Genomic DNA, 7,895 nt, shown 5'->3' on the forward strand with positions numbered 1-7,895 from the left:
GGGTTTAGAGATTTAATGTAAGATTTTAACTTTAAAATTTAAAATAATTATTTTAAAATAATTTTATTTTGTTAATTTATAAAAAGTGAATCATGTTTCAAGATTGAACTTTCAACCCTAAACCCTATACCCTAAATGGTTTAGGGTTTAGGGTTTAGGGTATAGGGTTCCATCTTTAAACATTTTTCACTAGTATAATTTTATTATTATTATATGATACATTAGTTAATTTTATATTCCATTGTTGATTGTATATATATATATATTTTTTTTTAGAAGAAAATTTTTGTTCCATGATTTTGTTTGTAGTTTAAAATTATTTGATAGTATATTATTAACAAACTATCAAACGTATACGAATAATTATGAATTAAAATTTATTAACATGAGAAAACAAAGTCTAGAGAAGTGCATACATATATTGTTCGACATAAAAATAAAACAAAGTCTAGAGAAGTGCATACCAAAATAAAACAAAGTTTTCGACACTTTCTCTTTTTTTTTTTTTTTTGAACACCAGTCTTCGACACTTAAAACAAATGGTGCGACATAAATTTCAGAGACCTTGTTGTACTTGTGACACGTTGAGTATACATAGTGCAGTTTCAGCATCCTCTAACTTTTCCCTAAAATCTGATTCTTCTGCAGTACACTCAGATGGAAGTTCATCACCAACTTCAGATTCAAAAAAAGCTGTCCTCATCAAGTAATAAGCCTCTTCCTCTGAATTTGGAACATCTGCAGATGTTCTATCCCTCCTGTCCCCATGCTTAAACTAACATGGATTCCTCTTGTACTTCAAATCCATACCTCTAATCACAAGAGGCTCAAATACAGTATCTATCAGCTGATGGCAAAAATTCCAACAATCGACGCATGGACAGAACAGATTCTTATGTCAAAAGTCAAAGACGCTATCACGAACCTTGGTATGAGACATCTTCTTTCGCCTCTCTCATTAGCCAGATTGCAATTCCCCCAAGCCTGAGTGTCTCATCTATTACCTGTTGAGAAATCAAGAAAAGTGTTTAGTGAAGGTTTTTACCATCTGTGATAAGAAGCAGAGAACATTCTTGGGCATCTTGATTTACTTACGCATTGTGATAAGAAGCAGAGAACATTCTTGGGCATCTTGATTTACTTACGCATTGAGTGAAGTCCATTGTCTTGTAATCTTGCCATGTTAGCATTCCACCTGCGAGCCTATCATGTTCTTCCTGCTCATTTGCACAATGTTTTCGCGGTGGTTTCATCTGAGGTAAGCTTTCTTCTTCAAGCAATCTTCCAAGTACACCATTCCCAGCGCCAGCAGTATCTGATGCTGCTTTGTTCTGCAACCGCTTCTCTATCGTCTTGTTTATCTTGCTTATGATTTCCTTTCGTGCCTGAACAACAAATAAAAAGATCCAAGAAGTTGGTTAACCATAAGATGAATCGCAACCTGAAACAGAACAACCAAACAAAGAATAAATAATCATGACATTCTCTCAAGACTTTGTTCGTATTATTCTTCAATCACTTGCCTTACTGCAGATATCCTGGAGAAGCACGACTTCACCGTCCTTAAAGTTACTCAATGTCTGAAGCATATGGATTCCTCTTGTCCTTCAAATCCATACAGATCCGCAAATCCAATTACACATCAGAAAAAGATACATGAGACATCAATAATCATGAGAGCAGTGGCAGCGACCGGTAAGAACTAGAGACAAGAGCTAGGAAACCAAATTAGCATCTTTATATGAGAGCAAGAAACTTTTCTACACTATCCAAACTCAGGACAAAAATCAATCGATACATGCATTATCTAGTAAAGAATCTAGTAAATAGACTATCTTGTAATGAATCTAAACTCAGACATAAATCAATCGAAAACACAAATTGAAAGTCGAACACCCAAACTCACATAAGAAGAAAGAAACACGATTCAAATCACACAAACAACAATCCAAAACCCAATTACTTCAAAAACAACAAAAACAGATGAAACCCTAACATGAATAAAAACTAAATCATTGAGAATATCGAACACCCATACATATACTAACCAATTTGATTTCGATTGATGTCTGTGACGATTAAGAAACATACGATCGAGATCTAGAGAGATTTCGACTGAGAGGGATTTAGATCTGAGAGGGATTAGACAAAATTAGGGATCGATAGTGGAAGAGAAACTAATTGGGTTTCATTTGGTGTTCATATTTGGTCTTTCAGGGAGAAAGAACGGATCAGTCTCGAGACAGAGAAGAAAGATGTGAGAAGAGGAAAGAAAGAAGAAAGATATGAGAAGGATCGATAGCCCTGATTTTTTTTTTTTTTTAACTTATTGTTTCTTTGTTTTTTTTTATTATTTTGTTACTTAGTAAAATTTTTGGAGCCAATAAAATTTTAGTTTCCCGGTTATACCTATAATAACGTTTTAATTTACATCTATGCTATCATAGACCAAATACTAAGCGCCACTCTGAAATATTTTTCGCGCTCAACCTACCATAGCGTTTGCCTTTCTCCAAACGCTATCTAAAATTTTTCAAAACTCTATTATAGCATAAACATTCAAAACGCTATGCTCTTACGCTATTAATACCCACATTTCCTGTAGTGGACAATTTCAATGAATGGTCCACGGAGATGTTGAATGCCCTTCAAGCCAAACGTAAGACCGGATTCATCAATGGCTCGATTCCAAAACCACCATGTGATGATCCGAATTATGAGAATTGGACTGCAGTCAATTCGATGATCGTGGGATGGATTCGAACCTCCATTGAACCGAAGGTTAAATCAACAGTTACCTTCATATCTGATGCTCATAAACTATGGGTGGAATTGAAGCAGCGTTTCTCGGTGGGAAACAAAGTTCGTGTTCATCAACTCAAGGCTCAGCTTGCATCGTGTCGGCAAGATGGACAGCCTGTTGTTGAATACTATGGTCGCTTGTGTAAACTTTGGGAAGAATACCAAATTTACAAACCTATTACCGTGTGTAAGTGTGGTTTGTGTACCTGTGGTGCTACTCTTGAACCTTCAAAAGAAAGGGAAGAAGAGAAGATTCATCAATTCGTGCTAGGACTTGACGATTCTCGCTTTGGAGGACTCTCCACACTCCTCATAGCAATGGATCCGTTTCCGCCTCTTGGAGAAATCTACTCTCGGGTTGTGAGAGAAGAACAGAGGCTTGCATCAGCTCAGGTTCGTGAACAACAACAGTCAGCAATTGGATTTGTCACTCGCAGCAATCAACAAAACACAGAGCATACCATGGAAGGAAAAACAGAGACTTCCATTGTGAGATCTCGAGATCGTTCCATTCTCTGCTCACACTGTGGTCGTAGTGGCCATGAAAAGAAAGAGTGCTGGCAGATCGTAGGATTCCCTGACTGGTGGATGGAGCGTAACAATGGCAGTGGTCGTGGGTCCAACGCTCGTGGTAGAGGTGGTCGTGGCTCAGGTTTCACCAATTCTGGTCGTGGAAAGGGACAAGTCACAGCAGCTCATGCTACAACTTCCAACTTCTCCACATTTCCAGAATTCACACCAGATCAATTGAGAGTTATCACACAGATGATTCAAAACAAAGATAATGCCAACGCCGATAAATTGTCCGGTAAGGCACAGTTTGGCGATGTTATTCTCGATACCGGAGCTTCCCATCATATGACTGGGCAGCTTTCTTTCTTGACTAACATTGTCTCTATACCACCGTGTTCGGTGGGATTTGCGGATGGACGTAAAACGTTCGCTGTAAGCATGGGAGCGTTCCCGCTTTCGGATAAAGTCAAGTTGACTAATGTTCTTTATGTGCCTGCGTTGAATTGCACATTAATATCTGTTTCAAAGATAGTAAAACAGACTAAGTGTTTGGCATTGTTCACTGATACAATTTGTGTTTTACAGGACCGGTTTTCGAGGACTTTGATTGGAACCGGGGAAGAACGTGATGGGGTGTATTATCTAACGGATGTGGCTACGACAAAGATTCATACAGTGGCAGTCTCCTCCGATCAAGCTTTGTGGCATCAACGTTTAGGACATCCAAGTTTTTCAGTGCTTTCCAATTTACCTTTGTTTACGGGTTCCTCTACCGCTGTTAGCTCTCGCTCGTGTGACGTATGTTTTAGAGCAAAACAGACAAGAGAAGTTTTTCCCGATAGTATTAATAAAACATTAGAGTGTTTTTCTTTAATACATTGTGACGTTTGGGGACCGTATCGCGTGCCCTCATCTTGTGGAGCAGTTTATTTTTTAACAATCGTCGATGATTTTTCAAGAACCGTTTGGACGTATCTCTTACTTGCAAAATCAGAAGTGCGTGGCGTGCTCACTAACTTCTTGGCTTACACGGAAAAACAGTTTGGCAAATCCGTGAAAACAATTCGCAGCGACAATGGGACGGAATTTATGTGTCTCTCGTCTTATTTCAGAGAGCATGGTATAACTCATCAGACTTCTTGCGTAGGGACTCCACAACAAAATGGTAGAGTAGAACGAAAGCATCGACATATTCTCAACGTCTCTAGAGCATTGTTGTTTCAAGCGAATCTACCTATTAAATTTTGGGGTGAAGCAGTTTTGACGGCTGCTTATTTAATCAATCGTACACCATCTTCTATTCATAACGGCCTCTCTCCTTACGAGATACTTCATGGCAGCAAGCCGAGTTATGATCAGCTCCGCGTCTTTGGGTGTGCTTGTTATACTCACCGCGTTACACGGGATAAAGACAAGTTTGGCGAAAGAAGTCGCTTATGCATGTTTGTCGGTTATCCTTTTGGACAAAAGGGGTGGAAAGTGTATGACATGAATACTAATGAATTCTTAATCTCACGTGATGTTGTCTTTAGAGAGGATGTGTTTCCTTTTATGTCAAGTGTTGCTGATTCAGTCTCGAGGCCGTTAGCCTCACTTCCAGTTATATGTGATGAAGATTGGCTGCCTTCTCCGCCGTTGGTCGACAGGGGGAGCATTGAAAATGTGGTTCCAACCACTGCAGCTACACCCGGAGCCTTGCCAGGTGCTTCCTCTGAATCTCTCACAGCACCAGTCGTCGATTATGATGCAGCAACAAGTGTTGCCCCGACTGTTACCTCCGGCGATGACTCTGTTTTGGACTCTGTTCCGAATCCGAGTACAGAGCCTGCTTCTCCGCCACAAGAAACCATCTCATCTCCAAGTGATACGGCTGAGTCTCCGAATGAAACTCTGTCAGTTTCTCCGACTTCTAAGCCCTCCCCGTTATCGGCGGCTTCTTCTCCTTTTGTTGAGAAAACTCCTCCGCGTCAAGGAAAACGTCAAGTCATACAACCTGTACGATTGAAAGACTATGTCTTGTATAATGCTACTGCCACTCCGGATACCCATCACGCTCTCCTCACTTCCACTTCTCAGTCCTCGACACCGCTCCCAGGTAATTCACACTACCCTTTGACAGACTGTATCTCCGATGAATATTTTTCCACAGGACATAAAGCTTATCTCGCTGCAATCACTACAAATGTTGAGCCCAAAAATTTTAAAGAGGCTGTTCAAATAAAGGTGTGGAATGATGCAATGTTTAAAGAAGTTGATGCATTGGAAAGTAATAAGACATGGGATATAGTGGATTTGCCAACAGGAAAAGTAGCTATTGGGAGTCAATGGGTCTACAAGACCAAGTACAATGCTGATGGTTCCATCGAGAGATACAAAGCTCGTTTAGTTGTTCAAGGAAATAAACAAGTTGAAGGAGAGGATTACAATGAAACATTTGCGCCAGTGGTAAAAATGACAACGGTTCGTACTCTTCTTCGTCTCGTTGCTGCAAATCAATGGGAGGTATATCAAATGGATGTAAATAATGCCTTCCTTCATGGTGATCTAGAAGAGGAGGTTTACATGAAACTGCCTCCTGGGTTTCGTCATTCTTTTCCCGACAAAGTTTGTCGTCTTCGCAAGTCATTGTATGGCTTGAAACAAGCTCCTCGGTGTTGGTTTAAAAAGTTATCTGACGCTCTCTTACGTTTTGGTTTTGTTCAAGCTTACGAGGATCACTCTCTCTTCTCATATACACGCAACGGAATTGAACTTCGCGTGTTGATTTATGTTGACGATCTCGTGATTTGTGGTAACAACGGGTACATGATTAAAAAGTTCAAGGAGTATTTGGGTCGTTCTTTCTCCATGAAAGATTTGGGAAAGCTTAAATATTTTTTGGGAATTGAAGTAAGTCGTGGCCCTGATGGCATTTTCTTATCTCAGCGCAAGTATGCTCTTGACATTATATCAGATAGTGGTAATCTTGGTTCTCGTCCTGCTCATACACCTTTGGAACAAAATCATAACCTTGCCTCCGATGATGGTCTGTTCCTTCTGGATCCCAAGCCATACCGGCGCCTAGTTGGTCGCCTTCTCTATCTTCTTCATACTCGGCCTGAGTTGAGTTATTCAGTCCATGTCCTGTCACAATTTATGCAAGCACCTCGGGAGTCTCATTTGCAAGCTGCGATACGCATTGTTCGTTTTTTAAAAGGCTCTCCAGGTCAAGGCATTATGCTTAAAGCAGATTCAGATTTAACTCTTGAAGTTTATTGCGATTCTGATTTTCAAACATGTCCTTTGACTAGACGTTCTCTTAGTGCTTATATTGTGTTTCTTGGTGGTTCGCCTATTTCATGGAAGACAAAGAAGCAAGACACTGTTTCTCATTCTTCAGCAGAAGCCGAATATCGAGCTATGTCCGTTGCTCTTCGAGAAATAAAATGGTTACGGAAGTTGTTAAGAGAATTAGGCATCGACCAATCCGCTCCTGCGCGCCTGTTTTGTGATAGTAAAGCTGCTATTTACATTGCTGCTAATCCGGTTTTTCACGAGCGTACCAAGCACATTGAATCCGATTGTCATTCGGTTAGAGATGCGGTTCGCGACGGCATTATCACGACGCATCATGTTAGGACTGAGGAGCAGCTCGCCGACATCTTTACCAAAGCTCTTGGTCGCTCACAGTTTCTTTATTTAATGTCCAAGTTGGGCGTTCAGAATCTTCACACTCCAACGTGAGGGGGAGTATTGGGGATATATGTGTATAATCCGGTTAGGATTAGATCATATCTTTTGTGATAGAGTTTATGTCCTACATTTTAGGATCTTAAGCTTATCTTGTTATCAAAGCTCTCGTGAGCTCTCATGTATAAATACCATTGTTTGGTGAATGAATAAAGCAAGTGGGTTTGTTACCTAATTCTACATAGTCTTCAGCCTAGTTCTTTGTCTTATTGTTTTAAGGCCATGATGTTGTATTTAGCTTTCAAAACAACATACCATGGTTATCTATCCCCATGTGTAAGTTTATTGGTTGTTGTTGCTTCCCCTAGAGGGGAGTTTGTATGCCTTTAACTTAATATAATGGAGTGTTTGAAGTAAAAAAAAAAAAAAAAAAAAAAAGAAGATTGTGACGACAGGGATCGCTCATAGCTTTGGAAGGAAGCTGACAAAAAAAATATATGAGTCTCTTTCAGGAATGAAAGATTAAATATATAAGATTTAAGATCAGTTGCGAGAATTAGGCGAAAACAAAACTTTAACGAAAAATAAACAAAAAAATCATAAATATAAGCTAAGCTAAGCTATATTAGTTTATAACTTCCAATAACTGAAACTAAGCTATAAGCAAAAATAAAACTCACACGAGGCTGAAACTAAACCAAACTAAACTATCCATCCTCCCCAAGATAGAAGTGGCTTAAGCCCATTAGCCCAATACAACCTAGTAATTATAAAAACTAAATAATATTTAATTAGTTCGTAGGAATTTTGTAGGTTAATATCTATACTAGTAATTTTGAAATACATTTTTAGTGGGTGAGTTAAATTGTTTTCGGACATAAATGGTTTCCGATCCGATAAGAAATTTTTTT

At 39.3% G+C, this 7,895-nt stretch overlaps 1 long non-coding RNA gene across 1 annotated transcript; it reads right to left on the bottom strand.

The window, feature by feature from the left end:
• Window positions 1–360: 360 nt before the first annotated feature.
• On the bottom strand, window positions 361–1,473 carry LOC110227725. Its single transcript, XR_002331415.1, has 2 exons — window positions 1,146–1,473; window positions 361–1,004 (listed from the first exon to the last, which is right to left on the bottom strand). It is a non-coding gene; the product is annotated as an uncharacterized LOC110227725 (long non-coding RNA).
• Between the last annotated feature and the right edge of the window lie 6,422 nt (window positions 1,474–7,895).

This window comes from Arabidopsis lyrata (genome assembly GCF_000004255.2).
Source record: "Arabidopsis lyrata subsp. lyrata unplaced genomic scaffold ARALYscaffold_6, whole genome shotgun sequence".
NCBI lineage: Eukaryota > Viridiplantae > Streptophyta > Magnoliopsida > Brassicales > Brassicaceae > Arabidopsis > Arabidopsis lyrata.